Source organism: Hylobates moloch, unplaced genomic scaffold, assembly GCF_009828535.3.
Source record: "Hylobates moloch isolate HMO894 unplaced genomic scaffold, HMol_V3 SCAFFOLD_2, whole genome shotgun sequence".
Lineage (NCBI taxonomy): Eukaryota > Metazoa > Chordata > Mammalia > Primates > Hylobatidae > Hylobates > Hylobates moloch.
The window spans coordinates 152,137,797-152,158,504 of record NW_026652277.1 but is presented as its reverse complement, the minus strand read 5'-3'; the positions used below and the strand labels follow the sequence as shown (position 1 = coordinate 152,158,504).

The following is a 20,708-nucleotide window of genomic DNA, read 5'->3' as shown; positions in this document are numbered from 1 at the left end:
TATATATATGATATGAATATAGTATATATATATGATATGAATATTATATTCTTCAGGAGATTTTGATTCAATAGGCCTCAGGTGAGGCTAAAACCCTACCTTTTCTAATGTTCCTTGTATGATTCTGATGAGTGACCAGGTTGGGAATCACACTTACAGAAAGTCCAAGTCAGGAACAGGAGGTTGTGACTTCCTGGGCCACATCTCTCTGGTCTCACTCTATCTGGTTAGCTTCATCCAGTAAGCCCTTTGGTCAGTTTGTTCCCATTCTGACCATTATGATTCCTCATAATGTTTCTGTTCTAATTCTCCTGACTTAATGGACTCATTGGTCATTCCAGATGCTCTGATCCTAATAATGCTTTTTATACTGTTTTCTAGTTTACTAAGAAGAGTCACCAATTTTGTTTCTGTGGTTTGGTATGAAATAAGGTGGCAGAAAAAGCACTCTCCAAATATCCATGCACTCCTGACATTTTTCAGCAGCCCACATTACTAGTTCTGGCCCAGGTATTGGGAGCAGAAGAGACATGTGTCATCTCTGAGTTGAGGCTGTTAAGAGCTGGTGCAACTTTCCATTCTTCTCTTCCTCTCTAGCAGTGACCTGAGAAGCTACATATTGACATGGTGCTACCACGGGTGGAGGAGCCTGCATTGCTGAATCACAGGATGAAGGCGAATCCCTGCCAGCCTCCATCCGTCTCTGGGTGAGCAATAAATAAACTTTTTGCTGAGCCACAGAAATTTCAGGGTTGATTTGTTACCACAGCATGGCCTACCCTGTCCAGGACTAAACAAAACAGTGATTTCTTGGTAAAATGCTGCCAAGATAACTAAGCCAACCCATCACGACCCAATTTCCTAATTTCTTGTTCTCTTTCCTTTCCAAATAGCACATAGTGGACACCCATTGGACACCACAAAGACAAAATAATGCTAGTTACAAGGGATGAAACAGCTCATTAGTGAAAGAAAAACTAGCTCTCACTTAAACTGTGATTGACCTTCCAGGAAGGTCATTTTCAATTATATTTAAATCCTTTAACATTTCCCTTACCTCTTGTTCATTCTATACCAAAGGTGGCAGACTCCGATGTCAGGGTAAAATGCACGGAGTAGGCAGATCTAAAACAACGGGTAATGTGGAGCTTTGCACTTAAGAACAGAGCAAATAGAAAAGGGCTTGGCCATCTGAAGATATTCAAATCAATAAAAGTAACAGCTCTGGCTAATTAAGAGACTGCAGCCCCAATCAGCCTACCACCAGAAGCTATGACCTGAAGCTAGACATACCGCTAGAACTCCATCAGGTCTAAAAATCACTTTTGAATTTTAGTATATACATGTCAAAATACTATGCAGCCATTCAAAGATATGAAGCATGCTGGATGCAGTAGCTCATGCCTATAATCCCAACACTTGAGGAAGCTGAGGCGGAAGGATTTCTTTTCTTTTTTTTTTTTTTTTTTTTTTGAGATGGAGTCTCACTCCGTTGCCTAGGCTGGAGTGCAGTGGCACCATCTCGGCTCACTGCAGCCTCCACCTCCCCAGTTCAAGCAATTCTCCTACCTCAGCCTCCCAAGTAGATGGGATTACAGGTGCGCACCACCACACCCAGTTAATTTTTGTATTTTTAGTAGAGACAGGGTGTCACCACGTTGGCCAGGCTGGTCTCGAACTCCTTGCCTCAGGTGATCCACCCACCTCGGCCTCCCAGAGTGCTGGGATTACAGGCTTGAGCCACCACATCCGGTCTGCCTTCCTGCTTAATACCCACAGAATGAGCACTCTCCAGAGGAGTCAACAATGCCTGTTTGGTAGGGAGGATTTCTTAAGCCCAAGAGTCCAAGAACGGCCCTGGCAACATAGCGAAACTCCATCTCTACAAAAAATTTAAAAAGTTAGCTGGGCATGGTGATGCACGCTTTTAGTCTTAGCTACTTAGGTGGCTGAGGTGGCAGGATCTTTTGAGCCTGGGAGGTTGGGGGCAGTAAGCCATGATCTCAACTTTCACTCCAGTCTAGGCAATAGAGTGTGACCCTGTCTCCAAAATAAATAAATAATAAATAATAAATAAAAATACGATATAGAAGAATAGTAACTGGGAAGAAAAATTACTTATAATATATGTATGTGTTTTTAAAATTAAAAAACAATTATAATATCTAACTTATTAAAATAAAATGTGTAGAAAAAAAGACTAGAAGTAGGGTTCATGTACCTAATTAATGGTTGATATCTGTAGGTTGCAGGCTTTTCCCACTCTCCTAAAATAAACATGTATTGTTTTGTAGTCATCAGGAAAGAAATGTTATCTTAAAAATTTGTATCTTGGAATAAAGGGCAAATATATCACTATGTTAACTACAAAAATTACTGATTTTTAAATTCTAACCATATAATGTGTACTATGATATCTTGTGTGTTTGGTGTGCTTTAAATCAATGGTTGTACTAAATTACACAGAAACTAACCTGGAACTGCCACTCATCTACAAGTTCTAGTTAGGTTGAAACATATATCTATTATCCTTTATATATTTCAGAAGAAAATTTTGCTCATTTTAGTGATCACCATAATTATATGGCAAAAGAGAACAAACCACATCTTAAAAACATAACAGCACAGGGGCAAGTGGTAACAGACAATGGAAAATATCCTGTAATTACAGCTGCCAAAAGAATGCAAATAATTAAGAAAACTTTTTGTTCTCCAAGTTTTTGTTCCACTGTTTATTCATTGGAATGACTTGGTATTTGGTGAGTTCCCAACAGGCTTGAGACTGGTTCATTAAGCTCTAATCTGATTAGGACTTTTTGTTTCTTTGTTCTCTGTGTCCTCAGGTGGCAATTTTGGCAGAACATCATAAATTTTTGCCCTGCATCTAGGTACAGTAACATAACTTTGCCTATGTATTACATAATAAGAATACAATTCTCAGGATCAATCCTAAAAAGGCAACTCTAGTTAATCAAGTCTACTTCTGTCCAAATAATCTTCAACATATGAATTTTACTTGTAATACACATGTGTATCACTGCACTAGATACACATTTATGTATGGATAGCCGGGCATATATATTTTCCCAGAGCAATTCCCAGATGAACATTTTACTTTTTAAAAATGTTTTTAAAAACTTTTTGAAAGGTTTTCCTAAATCTTATTTCTCTAAATAAAGGTTGACTTAATGTATTTGAATCAGGTGGCAAGATGGGTGAAAAACATGGTAAGGAAGGTTATTTGTCAGAAAAAGAAACTGCATATAAGACCAGTTGGATAAGAAGAATTGCAAGACCATCAGGAGAAGGCTTTAAATTAAATACGAAATACAGCTAGGGCCCAGTAAAATCTTCAATATTGAAGAGCTAGTATGAGTCATCTTGCTATGCCAGGGGGCAGAAAGATTGTTGGGGGGAAATGGCCACTAGACGCTATCTACAGTCACTGCTGGATTATCCTGGAGGCACAGATAAATAAATAAACATACATCAGAAAATTTTCACTTTAATAAATTCACCCAGACTTTTATAATCAATAAATCATCTAGAAAGAAAAACCATTCTGCTATCAGCATACTTACGAACTTTATGTTAGTTCAAAAAATAAAATGGTATTTCTATTTACGTATGGAGGAGCTCAGGGACTCTAAAAGTCTTATTCTGGTCCTGGCAACAATTCAGGTGAATAGGGAATGAAAATGAAGACCCATGTCAGGGCAGGTCCTGGATGAGATTTAGAAAGTTTTGGACGAGACAAAGGTCCTAATAGAGGTGGGTGGGCTTAAGGTTCTGGGCAGCTCTGCAATGGTGGCTGTGTGCACTCTAGCAGGGTAGAAGTAGTGGTCTTCATACACTTTCCTGACAGCATGCCATCATCTGGATATGCAGTCCTCAGCTCTTGGAGCAGCAGGTGGTTTAGGGGAGACCTATGCTTCCTGTGGGAGGCACTTGAATGGCAATCAGTTTTGTAACATTTGCATTGTTGAAGGTGTTTCGTTACTCACACATGAGTATAGAAAAACAGTAGAGTCTAGAAAATGTATTGAGTATAGAAAATGTATGGAGAGTATAGAAAATGTATTAAGTATAGAAAATGTATTGAGTATAGAAAATATATTGAGAGTATAGAAATATATTAGAGTATAGAAAATGTATTTAGTAGAGTATAGAAAATGTAATGAGTATAGAGTATAGAAAATGTATTGAGTATAGAAAATGTATTTAGAGTATAGAAAATGTATTGAGTAGAGTACAGAAAATGTATTGAGTATAGAGAGTACAGAAAATGTATTGAGTATAGAAAATGTATTGAGTACAATCTAGAAAATGTATTGAGTATAGAAAATATATTGAGTATAGAAAATGTATTGAGTATAGAAAATGTATTGAGTATAGAAAATGTATTGAGTATAGAAAAATGTATTGAGTATAGAAAAAAATGTATGCCAAGGCCAGTCTCAGTGGTTTTCGCTTGTAATCCCAGCACTTTGGGACGCCAAGGTGTGAGCCTCACTTGAGGCCCGGAGTTCGAGACCAGCCTGGGTAACATAGTGAGCCTCTGTCTCTAAAACATTTTTAAAATTAGCTGTGCATGGTGGCATGCACCTGTAGTCTCAGCTACTCAGGAGGCTGAGGCAGGAGGATTGATTGAGCCCAGGAGTTCGAGGCTGCAGTGAGCCATGATCACACCACTTTACTCCACCTTGGGTGACAGAGTGAGACCCTGTGAAAGAAAGAAAGAAAAGAAAAAGAAGGAAGGAAGGAAGGAGAGGAGAGAGGAGGAGAGAGGAGAGGAGGGAAGGGAAGGGAGGGAAGGAAGGGAGGGAAGAGAGAGAGAAAGAAAGAAAGAGGGAGAGAGAAAGGGAAAGAAGAGAAAGAGGGAGGAAGAGAGAGAGAAAGAGAAAAAAGAAGAAGGAAGGAAGGAGAGAAAGCAAGCAAGCAAGCAAGAAAGAAGGAAAATGTCAGACTGGTTGTCAACCTATGAGTGACAGGCAGCATCATACAACAAAAATAGACATGATGACAGAATCTCAAATTTGATCTAAAGCAGATCGTCTCAAGTTCTGTAATGGCATCAAAATGAACTGTCCTCAATTGAAAAGAGCCAGTACATCCTATTTTAAAATCTACAGAAATGCACCTGTGTTTCCCATCACTGTACCATGACTCCAGTTTCCAAGTTTGCAATGCAGTGAAACACACACACACACACACACACACACCCTAAAATCCTTCTCTATCTTAAGCTTCAAACCACTGCAGACTTGAAGCAAAGGTAAAAGAAACCCTTCTAACCTCCATTTTTTCTTTTTGGTGCTTAACAGGCAATCCTAACATTAACAAGTTTAGTTCCATGAAACAGCTTCTGGGCCAAAAGATAAGACTTCCTTCCCCTACAAATCACATTTTCTCAAATATTTTTCAAAGCTGAGGTGTAAGCCTTTTAATAGAATTATGCAAATTTTGCCCCAACTCTAAATGTTTTAGGAACTAAATAACCGCTTTGAAGAATCACAGTTTTGCAGTGTCCACATTGGAAATAAATGCTAGAAACTGCAGGCAATGAAAGGGATGGCAGTGGCACCCCAAAAGTGGGAATTTGTCTTTAACGTTATTTTGCACAAACCTAAGGCAACCTCTGCTACTGAAAGGTCAGTTTTGACTCTCTGGGATGAAAATGCTGACCAGTCATTAGGGGATTATCTGCTTGGCAGAGTAGAAGAAGTCCAGCTCAAATGCATCTCATTCCTGATTTGAACTGGCTGAAGGACTAAAAACATCTCAGGCACAAGTCAGGGCAATGAACAGTGAGGCTAGAGACTTGTATAACTCCTAAAACTGAGATGCCAAAGGACATCTGAAAAAGGGCTATGGCTTATTGTGAAGAAATATGATATTTCCTAGTTGGTTTCTTTTTTTTAAATAATGGAAGTCATTTTCTTTTAAATGGTACTTAGGAAAAGATTATTATGAACAATGTCTTCCAGTCCAACACATGCTTAGCACTGCAGACTGGGTAAGACACCCTGTTTAATGGAAGATTAGTATAGTCATATACATAAGCTAGAACATGGAAAAGCACACAAACTGTTCTGATTCTGCAACTCTTGGGCCTTCTGTATGTGGGTAAAGAAAAGCACTTATGTGGAACTTCCAGAAGCACTGTCTTATCACTAAGGGCACTTTTTAGGACTAAATGGCTAATAAAAAAACAGTGATTTTTTTTTTTGTTTGGACTTAGGTAAGGTAGAAACAAGAAAACATTTTCTTGTTGTAAACTCATAGACCCTGCGGCATGGCTTAAAACAGTTAGGAGTGTCCCTGCTCCCTCCGTGGGCTGGTTCTTTTCTCAGCTGTTCCCTTTTCTGGGAGAATGGCCTCTTCTCCCTAAAAAGAGTGCGTGAAGGTGGTGTGTTTGGCAAAGCAGGCTCGGCACAAAGGAAGAGCACAAAAGAAGGAGTGCAGCATATGGGAACCTTTGCCAAGTTATTATTTTTATTCCAGTTTAGCTTTTTAAGGGTCACTAGCTAAGGCTGACATTTATTGCCATCATGTTATTTCCTAAGACTGAAAATCTAACCCCAATCAACTTTCAAAAATGCACTGATATATTTTAAAACACACACGATGATGACAAAACCCCCAAATTGCCGCCTGTCCTCTCTCTTCGTATCATGCCTACCTGCTTTGGCACTGTCCAGACTGTATGCCCTTAGAAGCAGCTCCTTGCCTGCAGCTGTGTGGTGTCTTGTTTGCCATCGACCACCTGTGCTATGTACACACTCAGCTGGCATTTCTGCCAAGAAGCTAAAGTCAGGAACACCAGCAATTTCAAATATGTAATCAGGTTTCAAATTAAAGTCCTTGTGCTTCTGGTACATGGGAGTGTTCCCAGAAAGAGTGGGGGGTCTGCTGTCATTCTTGTAGCTGCTGTGTAATTTTTTTTTGCAAGGCGCTTGATATGTATCTGGCTTTAAAACTGACATCGCCAGGCATCAGAAGTGAGAAGTTTTGTCCTTGATTTATTTGTTCTTGTTTGTGTTCAGTTATGATTAGAAGTCACCTCTACACAGCTGCTCTACAATTTGTATTGCATTTGCTTCTGGGATTTCTAACCGCATTGTTCAGTGGAATAACATTAACAATATGAAAATGAAGTCCGTTTTTATAGTGGAGTGGATAGTGTTTTATTTAAAATGGCTAACAGCTGTAATTTGTAGGTAGTTAACTCATGTGAAGTTTAACTTTATCATATATTTTTCCCTAGGAAAATATTTTATATAAGCAGAAAGACAAATGTGAAAAAGTAAATCAAACCCAAAACACACCTACCAAAGTAATTCTGATCACAATAGTGACATCTCTGCTGCTATGTTTCTGGAAAAAAAAAAAGGGGGGGGGCTCCCCACTTTAGTCTGGAATGATAGTAAGTAGTAAAAAGAAAATATATAGCTGTTGATGTTTTTGTTTTCTTTTCTTTTTCCCAAAATAACAAGGACTTCCTAGACACAGATAAGCTACATGTTCTTTTCCAAAAATTTCCTGCAACAGAGTTTTCTGACAGGGTCATATCACGATTCTAAATGTAACACAGCAAAAAGAAAGAAAAGGGATATTTTTTGGCTGGTACTCATGGGTATTTGTACTCTTGCAAGCTAACTGAATATCCACAGACCTTGTGTGGATGGCTTTGATGCTCTTTCTGCTACAGGCTGGTTTGGGTGCCTGAGTTAGAAGTGTTAAAAGGGCACAGAAAACAGATCTCCTGATTGGCTTCCTTTTCTGAGCACCATTACCTAGGGCACAATTGTGAAAGAAGATATCAGGAATGATAAGAAGACAGGATCACACCTCAGGGAAAAAAGAGACCATTCATAACTACAGATGGTGCCTCTAATGTAAAGGTGGCTACAAATGTGTGTGAAGAAGTGGATAGTGTTCTTGTTTTGCAGTGCCTAGAGTTTAAAATTTAGTATAATAGGGTCTATGGATATTCCGTTAGCTTTTGAGAGTACAAACTACACCCGTGTGTACCAGCCAAAAAAAATCCTTTTTTTTTTTGCTTTTTGCCGTGTTATTCATATTTAGAATTGCAATCTAATCCCTTCTGAAAACTCTGTTGCAGTAAACCGTTTTCCATTATCTTATCATCTTCTAACATGCCATTTGATATGTTAGAAATATTAAATATTAGCCTGTTCTTTATTTTCTGCACACTCTTCCTCCCCAACCAGAATGTAAGTGCCAGGGAAGCTTTGTTTGCTTTATTTACTCCTCTAGCCCTAACCCTAGATCAGTGCCAGGCACATAGTTGTCTGCTGACTTAGTAATGAGTAATCCATTTTAGTCCTGTGTTTCTATGAAGCTGATTGATAATAAGCTTATAGCTTCTGAAATTACATTATATTATTCTACATTCATGGAACACCAAAGGCAAAATCTCTATCTTTTTTTTTCAAGGTACAGTGCAGACTGCTAACGCTTGGAGAATTTTAATGTTATTACTTGAAGTGAGTTGAGGCTTCCTCCTAATTGGAGAATGACTGCTTGGTTATCAATTTAACTGCTTGTGAGATTGTTAGTTTTTTGAGTAGCGGTCAGGAATAACACTGCAAGAGAATATATTTTCCAAACTCCTCCTATAAATGCACCATCCAATTAAAGAAAGCTGAGATAACATTACTTCAAGGCACTTTCAAAAAAAGATGTCAAATTTTGCACACAAGTGGAGTGCTGCTTTTATTTCACATACGTGCTCATATCTGTTTTTGATAGAATGTTGATAGAGAAATCTTGTTACTGCTGGAAAGAAATGAAGAACAAATGTTCTCTTACAACTTGCAAATTTTAGCCAGTAAGTTCTGGGTTTCTTGGACTAGTGAGCATAAGTATCAGCTAGTGTGTTTTCTAAAAAAAGGTTTATTTCTGGGCCCATATTCTGGGAGCTTCTGATTCAGTAGGTAAAAGTAGGGTGCAGTAATCAGAAATGTTTATAATTATGCCATGGGATTTGGATGCAGGTGGTCTGCAGACTTCACTTTGAGAATAATAAAAAATAAGAACCCTGATTTGTGAAAGGTCCTATAGGATCTTGGTTTCCTCTTGAGCACAACTGTTACTAAATTATAATTCAGGTACCCAGCTGCCAGGTGAATGGCTTTATGTTTTGATTATAAGAAAAGTAAAATGGCCAAGAAACTCTTAGAACACGCTTTACAGTTCTAAAAATATTTATCTTTTCTATTCTTTAATTGACTGAGGCTTCCGTTTAGGTTAATGCCACAAATGTTGATGCCACAAAAGTGAAGTACAGAAAGAAAGTTAATAAAAATATTTATTTGGCATCTGGCAAACTATAAAATATTTTCTCACATGTTACCTAATTTGATTCTCATAGTAGCTCTGTCGAGGAGTTAGGGCAGGTACGTGTTAATTTTGCCTATGAGCAAACAGAGGTCTGAGGAGGTTCTAACTTGCCCAATGCCAGATAGTAGAAATAAACAGCAGGGAAGCCACTCTTCCTGGGACTGCTCATGCCTAGTGTACGTAGTGTTGGTTCAACTACCTTTCATGGTCCCCTAATATATCTAAATATATTCCTTAATGTCTTTCTCTCCTGACTCTTTCATCTCTAGAGACATTGCATAGGGAACATTTAACACTGCGCTTAGGAGGAAGAGGAGGAGGGTTGGATGCTATTGTGTGTTCAGGAGTAAATGAGATAATATATGTGAAAGTCTTTGTAGTTATAACATATTATACATAAGCATGTATATATTATTAGTGCATTGTATATTGCATATTATATTATTGCTTATCCTTTTCAGAGCATTACTGCATCGTATAGGAAATTCTTGGCCAGGCACAGTGGTTCATACCTGTAATCCCAGCACTCTGGGAGGCCAAGGCGGGCGTATTACTTGAGGCCAGGAGTTCGAAACCGTGTCTCTACTAAAAATAGAAAAATTAGCTGGGTGTGTTGGCACACGCCTGTAATCTCAGCTATTCGGGAGGCTGAGGCATGAGAATCGCTTGAACTGGGGACATGGAGGTTGCAGTGAGCCAAGATTGCACCACTGCACTGCAGCATGGGTGACAGAGCAAGACCCCATCTCAAAACATAATAATAACAGTAAGAGAAATTCTTGAAACTTAGAGTTTCTGAGAAAGAGTTACCAACAATAAATTTAATGATAAATTTTTAAAAGTTGAGGAAGGAATACATGCAGAAATAAATAATAATTTAAAAGATAATGAGAAACTAATTAGAATATGCTGAAACATGATTGAAGTTCAGTTGTGGGAGGAGATAAATGACTCATACTGAAAACTACCTAAAATAGCACATACAAAAGCGTTTATAAGCTTAGAATTTCTTATTTTATTTTCTCAGAATATTTCTGGTAGTTAAATTTGAGGCTTCCTGAGATGTGGGCATTTCAGAGGAACCATATAGATTGGCGCTTGTACTGCAAAATATCCTAAGTTGACTGGGTTTAAATGTGGTTTATTTTTATTTACTTTTATTGTCATTTTCCCCACTTACCCTGACTTGAAGCTCATGGAAGTGGTTTTTATACCCTGAAGTCAAGGAGGCATTGTTCAGCCGCATCATTTGCCTACTTCTCATAGCCTGAAAGGGGAATAAAAGGCAGATTGCCTCGCCACCTTGCTATTTTAGTCTCCTGATGTCTTGTGGTCTCAGCACCTCTCCCTGCCTGTAATTCTATATTGCTAGTTGTAATCAAATCCTACCTTGGAAAGGTCAGACTTGAGCAGGAAGAGTGCAGTCATTCCAACAGCTGTCACTCTGGGCTCTCCCGCTGTGTCACAGTGTGAGGCATGTGCACCACTGCACTCCAGCCTGGGCAACAGAGGGAGACTCCATCTGAAAAATAAATAAATAAATAAATAAATAAATAAATAAATAAATAAATAAAATAAAATAAAATTTCTTTGGAATGGCTACTTTCTCATCTTCTTGAGCTTCATGAGGAGCTTAAAAGCAAAGAATATTTTTCTGTGACATTTATGCCAAATACAGATAGAAATACGTTTAGGATGTTCCAGGGGTTTGAAAAACATGTTCACTCAGGCCCACTGATTTGGTCTTTTTCTTCTTATTATTCTTATTCTTACTTTTCTTTTTGCTTTGTTTTGGACATGGGGTATGACTCTGTCACTCAGGCTGGAATGCAGTGGAGTCATCACAGCTCATTGCTGCCGTGGCCTCCCGGGTTCGAGGGATCCTCCCACCACAGCCTCCCAAGTAGCTGGAACTACGGGTACACGTCCCCACACCTGGCTAATTTTTGATTTTGTTTTTGGGTAGAGATGGGGTTTTGCCATGCTGTCCACGGTGGTCTCAAACTCCTGGACTCAAGTGATCAACCTGCCTTGCTCAGCCTCATAAAGTGCTGGGGTTAAAGGTGTGAGCTACTATGCCCAGCCTAATCTGGTCTTTAAAACCAGAAAGATATCAAAATATTTCAAATTCCTTATGGACGCAGAACTTCAAGCAGAAACATCCTTTCTAGGCTCTCGTTTACACTCCATTTTACTTCCATATTTGAATAATGTTTTCTCTTTTTTTCTTCCTTTTTTTTTTTTTTTTTTACCCTCTTTGTGTCACAGTATAAATAATCTTTAGAAGGATAAGCCTCTGCTGACAATAGAGCTCTATTTACTAAGTATCTACTATATACCACACCCTGGATCAGGACCACCAACATTATCTCATTTGGAATTCTTAATCGCTAGAGATGTTGTTTACCATCTTGCAGATAAGGAAATGAAGATCAGAAAAAGTAGGTAATTTGCTTAAAGCTACAAGAATGAGACACAAAAATGTGAAGTCAGGTCTATCTTACTCCAAAGCCTGTGCACCATGTTTGTGTGTAAGCATATGTGTGATTTGTTGTAAAGAGATAATACACCTCTATTTGTTCCAGCTTCTCTACTTGCTAATTGACCACGTGCAAGTCACTCAACATCTTACAAGGTCAGTTTCTTTGGAGAATGGGAATGACAATTCTTTTTCTTTTCTTTTTCTTTTTTGTCAGATGGAATCTCTCTCTGTCGCCCAGGCTGGAGTACAATGGCACGATCTTGGCTCACTGCAACCTCTGCCTCCTGGGCTCAAGCGATACTCCTGTCTCAGCCTCTGGAGTAGCTGGGACTAGAGGCATGCGCCACCATGCCCGGCTAATTTTTTGTATTTTTAGTAGAAATGGGGTTTCACCATGCTGGTGGTCTCAAACTCCTAACCTTGTGATCCGCCCGCCTCTTGGCCTCCCAAAGTGCTGGGATTACAGGCGTGAGCCACCGCACCCGGTGGGAATGACAATTCTTGTTTCTTGCACTTTATAGGATTATTGAAGAAGTAAAATGAGAAGACATAAATGGTGGCTTTTAAAAGCACCCAAACACTTTCAGATCACAGGTGTGCATTAGTGAAGGTTAGGTTTGGCTGCCCATAATAGAAAATCCAAAATGACTGCAGCTTACACAAAAAAGAAATCTACTTCTCTCTCAAGACGGGCGTAGTGACTCACGCCTATAATCCCAGCACTTTGAGAGGCTGAGGTGGGCAGATCACTTGAAGCCAGGAATTCGAGACCAGCCTGGCCAACGTGGTGAAACCCCATCCCTTCTAAAAATACAAAAATGTTTCTGGGCATGGTGGCACAGGCCTGTAATCCCAGCTACTCAGGAGGCTGAAGCAGGAGAGTGATTTGAACCCTGGGAGGTGGGGGGTTGCAGTGAGCTGAGATCACACCACTGCACTCCAGCCTGGGCAACAGAGCAAGACTCTGTCTCAAAAAAAAGAAAAAGAAAAGAAAAGAAATCTACTTTTCTCTCACATGAAAGATGACCTGAAGAAAGCAGTCCAGGGAAAGTGGGCAGATTCCCACCCATCTGGTCCTGAGAAACCTTCAGTCAGGCCACTGTCTTTGTCCGTATGTCACCTCGTGGTACCAGGTGGCCCCAGTGAAATGGTCTACTGTGTTCAGCACATAAGGAGAAAAGTCACGAGAAGAATGAACTTCCTAGGCTGAAGCCGGTGGATCACTTGAGGTGAGGAGTTTGAGATCAGCCTGGCCAGTGTGGCAAAACCCCGTCTCTGCTAAAAATACAAAAATTAGCCAGGCATAGTGGCTCACCGCCTGTAGTCCCAGCTACTCAGGAGGCTGAGGCAAGAGAACTGCTTGAACCCGGGAGGCAGAGGTTGCAGTGAGCTGAGATCCCACCACTAGACTCCAGGCTGGGCGACACAGTAAGACTCCGTCTAAAAATAAATAAATAAATAAATATTTTTTAAAAAGGCACTTCCTTCCTAGAAATTGTACACAAAATAGTTCAACATTTCCTTTTTTCCCATAATCTTAGGCTACCTACTGAGCCATATGGAGACATGAAAATCATCCTCAGATGAGAGGATTAATAAGGCTTTAAATGCAATGTGTCATTTTCCCTCTACGAGCATAAAGTATGCTTTCAGAGTATTTCTGAAAGAGGATGCATGTCAGATATTATCCTCATTTCACAGGTTGTGTAAGTGAAACAGAGTGGTCATAGGGCTTGTTTCAAGTCACACAGTTAGTGGATGAAAAACATTACAATGAAGATATTTGACAGTTATATGATAGTTGTAGCTCCTACACAATTTTTTTTTTTTTTTTTCACAAAACAAGTACGCAGAAAACATAAAATTTAACGCAATCAGCCAAATGTTGGCAGGAGAAAAATCAAACATCCTGAAAACTGACTTGAATTTGGCTTTGGGTAAAAATAATTGAAACCAAGGTTGTTTCCAATAAACTGGAATGCCACAACCCAAAGTCTTGATAAATTGGAGGTAGAGAGAAATAAAAATTCTAGCTATATACTCACTCACCTTGTCTTTCATTTTCATTTTTATTTTAACAACAACAACAACAAGCTGTGTAGCCTCTATTGACTGTGGTGCAATCCCCAGCTCCTTACCGTTAGTGATTGGCACCTGACCAGTGAATGGCATGGCAGCACGCATCCTCATGATTTTGAGATATACGTAGAAACAACCTCAAATTTGCATAGCCTATATATGGCTATAGCACATTATTTTAAAACTAAAAAACGCACTATAATATCATAAACATTGTACACAGAATTTAGGCTACATTTTTACATCAAGTAAAACATCATACACAGAAATTAGGCTAAAAACACAAACTCAGGCCAGATATGGTGGCTCACGTCTATAATCCCAGCACTTTGGGAGGCCGAGATAGGCAGATCGCTTGAGCCCAGGAGTTCGAGACCAGCCTGGGCAACATGGCAAAACCCCCATCTCTACAAAAATTACAAAAATTAGCTGGGCTTGGTGGTAATGGCCTATAGTCCCAGCTACTTTGGCTGCCTCTGCCCAGTGGCCATGCAGTGTCAGGGGAAGTGGCCATGGAGACCTCTGGGCTGTGCTCCTGGGTGCATGGCCTCCAAGGCTGGCTCTCTGGCTTTCTTGCAACAGTTCTGAATGCTGCTCCATTCCTTTGCTGCTTAAAAAGGTTGAATGTGTTTGGCTCTTTATAACTGTGTGCCCCAAACTCCAAACTCTAGGACATGAGGGCAGAGCCCACAGGAATGGGACTAGTGCTCTTGCAAAAAAGGCCTACAGAAACCCCTGGCACTTCCTGCCAGTAAGAAAGTACTGTCTGTGAGGAAGTGAGCCCTCATCAGACACTGAATCTGCCATCGCCTTGATCTTGGACTTCTCAGTCTCCAGAACTGTGAGAAATAAATCTATTGTCTACAAGCCACCCAGTTTTGGTATTTTGTTATAGCACAATGGACTAAAACACCAGTGCTAAATAATGCTGTGTTCAATGCTGATTTTCAACATCTCATTTGATTCTCACAATAACCCCAACAGGCAGGACTAGGCTTAGAGAATATAACTACCTTGTCTCGCTAGTAAATGGTGGGGGTCCAATGTCCTAAGCTCTTGGCTTCAAAACTATATGCCCCAAGTTAATCTCTAGCGAGATATGATGTCTAGTAAGGAGGGAAGGAGAGGACCTGGGTGATCCACAAACTTAACAATTTGCCCTGAGTAATCTCATTAAATGTGTATTTTAACTTTGTTTTTTAAGTGTCATTAACATGTTCTGCTAAATCTTCACTGCTGGGAATTTATCCTTATTTACCTACAAAAACACACATGTAAGTACAAAGGTATATTTTCCAGTTTTCTTTGTAAGAAGAAAAAAACTGGAACTCTAACATCATCATTTAGGAATTTTTATCAGGTTTCATGAATTATGAAATATCTATATAATAGAATACCATGCATCTTTTAAAAGTATGGGAGTTAAAAATATCCAGATGAAAAATAGTTGATATAGTGATTCCATTTGTAAATAAATACACACATATTTTTATGCTTGTAGATACATAAAAAAATTCTACAAAGATATACAAATTCCTGTGGGAGAAAGGGGAAGTTTTATAAAGGTCAAGGAAGACCTTTACTGCTCAGTTACTAGCTGTTCGTACAGTTTCAGTTTTCTACCTTGCATATAGATAGATAACTTTATAATCTTATTTAAAATGAGTGTTTTTAATCAACTCTGTTTGAAAGATTGTTGAGCCTTTTGAAAAAATTAGTTTAGGTCTTTATATATTTCATTTTAAAAATTATAAAGCTGGCCGGGTTTGGTAGCTCATGTCTATAATCCCAGGACTTTGGAAGCCCAAGACAGAAGGATTACTTGAGACCATGAGTTCAAGACCAGCCTGGGCAACATAGTGAGACCCTGTCTCTAAAAAAAGAAAAGAAAAAATTTATTTAAAATTAGCCAGATGTAGTGGCACTTGATTGTAGTCCCAGCTACTCCAGCCAGAGTGACAGAGCAAGATCCTGCTTCATAAATATATAAGTAAATAAATAGCTATATAAAAATTTGCGTTAATACCAAATATTTTTGTTAGCCTGATTCTTAAGTATTTATTGCTAAACTACATGTTACTATGCAGACATTTACTACAAATGGTCAGTTTCCCTTTAAATTAAAACATACATAGATCTATACATTCACAGCATGAATAATCAAATGGAAATTTAATAATCATAGCTAAGACTTAATTTGGTGCTTCCTCAGTGCCAGGCTTTGTGAAAAGCATCTCATTCACGTTATCTCCCTAAATCTTCACACCTCTACAACCTTGATGCTTACCCTGCCCATTTTGCAGAGAACAGAGGGAAATGATTTGCCCGAAGGCACGTATCTGGGGAGCCATGAAAGGAGAGGAGCCCAGAGACTCTGAACCCAGACATAGGAGCCCAAGTATTACACGTGACTCCTCACTGCCTCCATATTCAAATAAGTTTGACTCTGAAAATATGATTGTGACATTCCCAAAGAAATTTGGTTCACACCTCCTTATACATATGTAGTGCAATGTAAAGCTTTAAAACGCTAATGATAGATGGCCGAATAGGAACAGCTCCGGTCTCCAGCTCCCAGCCCCAGCGACACAGAAGACTGGTGATTTCTGCATTTCTGCTTGAGGTACCGGTTTCATCTCACTAGGGAGTGCCTAACAGCGGGTGCAGGACAGACGGTGAGGCACACTGTGCGCGAGCCGAAGCAGGGCGAGGCATTGCCTCACTCGGGAAGTGCAAGGGGTCAGGGAGTTCCCTTTCCTAGTCAAAGAAAGGGGAAACAGACGGCACCTGGAATATCGGGTCAGTCCCATCCTAATACTGCGCTTCTCCAACGGGCCTGGAAAACGGCACACTAGGAGATTGTGTCCCGCACCTGGCTCGGAGGGTCCTATGCCCACGGAGTCTCGCTGATTGCTAGCACAGCAGTCTGAGATCAAGCTGCAAGGCGGCAGCGAGGCTGGGGGAGGGGCGCCCACCATTGCCCAGGCTTGCTTAGGTAAACAAAGCAGCCAGGAAGCTCGAACTGGGTGGAGCCCACCATAGCTCAAGGAGGCCTGCCTGCCTCTGTAGGCTCCACCTCTGGGGGCAGGGCACAGACAAACAAAAACTCAGCAAAGAACCTCCACAGACTTAAATGCCCCTGTCTGACTGACGGCTTTGAAGAGAGTAGTGGTTCTCCCAGCACGCAGCTGGAGATCTGAGAACGGACAGACTGCCTCCTAAAGTGGGTCCCTCACCCCTGAGCAGCCTAACTGGGAGGCACCCCCCCAGTAGGGTCAGACTGACACCTCATTCAACCGGGTACTCCTCTGAGACAAAACTTTCAGAGGAACTATCAGACAGCTGAATTTGTGGTCTCACGAAAATCCGCTGTTCTGCAGCCACTGCTGCTGACACCCAGCCAAACAGGGTCTGGAGTGGACCTCTAGTAAACTCCAACAGACCTGCAGCTGAGGGTCCTGTCTGGTAGAAGGAAAACTAACAAACAGAAAGGACTTCAACACCAAAAAACCCATCTGTACATCACCATCACCAAAGACAAAAAGTAGATAAAACCACAAAGATGGGGAAAAAACAGAGCAGAAAAACTGGAAACTCTAAAAAACAGAGCACCTCTCCTCCTCCAAAGGAACGCAGTTCCTCACCAGCAACGGAACAAAGCTGGATGGAGGATGACTTTGATGAGTTGAGAGAAGAAGGCTTCAGACGATCAAACTACTCTGAGCTACGAGAGGAAATTCAAAACAATAGCAAAGAAGTTAAAAACTTTGAAAAAAAATTAGAAGGATGGATAACTAGAATAACCAATGGAGAGAAGGGCTTAAAGGAGCTGATGGAGCTGAAAGCCAAGTTTCGAGAACTACGCGAAGATTGCAGAAGCCTCAGTAGCAGATGCGATCAACTGGAAGAAAGGGTATCACTGATGGAAGATGAAATGAATGAAATGAAGAGAGAAGGGAAGTTTAGAGAAAAAAGAATAAAAAGAAATGAACAAAGCCTCCAAGAAATTTGGGACTATGTGAAAAGACCAAACCTACGTCTGATTGGTGTACCTGAAAATGATGGGGAGAATGGAACCAAGTTGGAAAACACTCTGCAAGATATTATCCAGGAGAACTTCCCCAATCTAGCAAGGCAGGCCAGCATTCAGATTCAGGAAATACAGAGAACGCCACAAAGATACTCCTCGAGAAGGGCAACTCCAAGACACATAATTGTCAGATTCACCAAAGTTGAAATGAAGGAAAAAATGTTAAGGGCAGCCAGAGAGAAAGGTCGGGTTACCCACAAAGGGAAGCCCATCAGACTAACAGCTGATCTCTCAGCAGAAACTCTACAAGCCAGAAGAGAGTGGGGGCCGATATTCAACATTCTTAAAGAAAAGAATTTTCAACCCAGAATTTGCTATCCAGCCAAACTAAGCTTCATAAGTGAAGGAGAAATAAAATACTTTACAGACAAGCAAACGCTGAGTGATTTTGTCACCACCAGGCCTGCCCTAAAAGAGCTCCTGAAGGAAGCACTAAACATGGAAAGGAACAACCGGTACCAGCCACTGCAAAAACATGCCAAATTGTAAAGACCATCGAGGCTAGGAAGAAACTATAGCAACTAACGAGCAAAATAACCAACTAACATCATAATGACAGGATCAGATTCACACATAACAATATTAACGTTAAATGTAAATGGGCTAAATGCTCCAATCAAAAGACACAGACTGGCAAACTGGATAAGGAGTCAGGACCCATCAGTGTGCTGTATTCAGGAAACCCATCTCACGTGCAGAGACACACATAGACTCAAAATAAAGGGATGGAGGAAGATCTATCAAGCAACTGGAAAACAAAAAAAGGCAGGGGTTGCAATCCTAGTCTCTGATAAAATAGACTTTAAACCAACAAAGATCAAAAGAGACAAAGAAGGCCATTACATAATGGTAAAGGGATCAATTCAACAAGAAGAGCTAACTATCCTAAATATATATGCACCCAACACAGGAGCACCCAGATTCATAAAGCAAGTCCTCAGTGACCTACAAAGGGACTTAAACTCCCACACAATAATAATGGGAGATTTTAACACCCCACTGTCAGCATTAGACAGATCAACGAGACAGAAAGTTAACAAGGATATCCAGGAATTGAACTCAGCTCTGCACCAAGCAGACCTAATAGACATCTACAGAACTCTCCACCCCAAGTCAACAGAATATACATTTTTTTCAGCACCACACCACACCTATTCCAAAATTGACCACATAGTTGGAAGTAAAGCTCTCCTCAGCAAATGTAAAACAACAGAAATTATAACAAACTGTCTCTCAGACCACAGTGCAATCAAACTAGAACTCAGGATTAAGAAATTCACTCAAAACCGCTCAACTACATGGAAACTGAACAACCTGCTCCTGAATGACTATTGGGTACATAATGAAATGAAGGCAGAAATAAAGATGTTCTTTGAAACCAACGAGAACAAAGACACAACCTACCAGAATCTCTGGGACACATTCAAAGCAGTGTGTAGAGGGAAATTTATAGCACTAAATGCCCACAAGAGAAAGCAGGAAAGATCCAAAATTGACACCCTAACATCACAATTAAAAGAACTAGAAAAGCAAGAGCAAACACATTCAAAAGCTAGCAGAAGGCTAGAAATAACTAAAATCAGAGCAGAACTGAAGGAAATAGAGACACAAAAAACCCTTCAAAAAATTAATGAATCCAGGAGCTGGTTTTTTGAAAAGATCAACAAAATTGATGGACCGCTAGCAAGACTAATAAAGAAGAAAAGAGAGAAGAATCAAATAGATGCAATAAAAAACGAAAAAGGGGATATCACCACTGATCCCACAGAAATACAATCTACCATCAGAGAATACTACAAACACCTCTATGCAAATAAGCTAGAAAATCTAGAAGAAATGGATAAATTCCTCGACAAATACACCCTCCCAAGACTAAACCAGGAAGAAGTTGAATCTCTGAATAGACCAATAACACCTTCTGAAATTGTGGCAATAATCAATAGCTTACCAACCAAAAAGAGTCCAGGACCTGATGGATTCACAGCTGAATTCTACCAGAGGTACAAGGAGGAACTGGTACCATTCCTTCTGAAAGTATTCCAATCAATAGAAAAAGAGGGAATCCTCCCTAACACATTTTATGAAGCCAGCATCATCCTGATACCAAAACCTGACAGAGACATAACCAAAAAAGAGAATTTCAGACCAATATCCTTGATGAACATTGATGCAAAAATCCTCAATAAAATACTGGCAAACCGAATCCAGCAGCACATCAAAAAGCTTATCCACCATGATCAAGTGGGCTTCATCCCTGGGATGCAAGGCTGGTTCAACATACGCAAATCAATAAATGTAATCCAGCATATAAACAGGACCAAAGACAAAAACCACATGATTATCTCAATAGATGCAGAAAAGGCCTTTGACAAAATTCAACATCTCTTCATGCTAAAAACTCTCAATAAATTAGGTATTGATGGGACGTATCTCAAAATAATAAGAGCTATCTATGACAAACCCACAGCCAATATCATACTGAATGGGCAAAAACTGGAAGCATTCCCTCTGAAAACTGGCACAAGACAGGGATGCCCTCTCTCACCGCTCCTTTTCAACATAGTGCTGGAAGTTCTGGCCAGAGCAATCAGGCAGGAGAAGGAAATAAAGGGTATTCAATTAGGAAAAGAGGAAGTCAAATTGTCCCTGTTTGCAGATGACATGATTGTATATCTAGAAAACCCCATTGTC

General features: G+C 40.0%; 1 long non-coding RNA gene across 1 annotated transcript in view; it reads right to left on the bottom strand.

Annotated features, from left to right (window-relative positions):
- Positions 1–20,708, bottom strand: part of LOC116476069 (uncharacterized) — a 66,520-nt gene that overhangs the window by 25,115 nt on the left and 20,697 nt on the right. Inside the window, exon 2 of the long non-coding RNA XR_009210800.1 lies at positions 10,547–10,864. This is a non-coding gene — a long non-coding RNA (uncharacterized LOC116476069). The remainder of the gene's footprint in view (positions 1–10,546; positions 10,865–20,708) is intronic.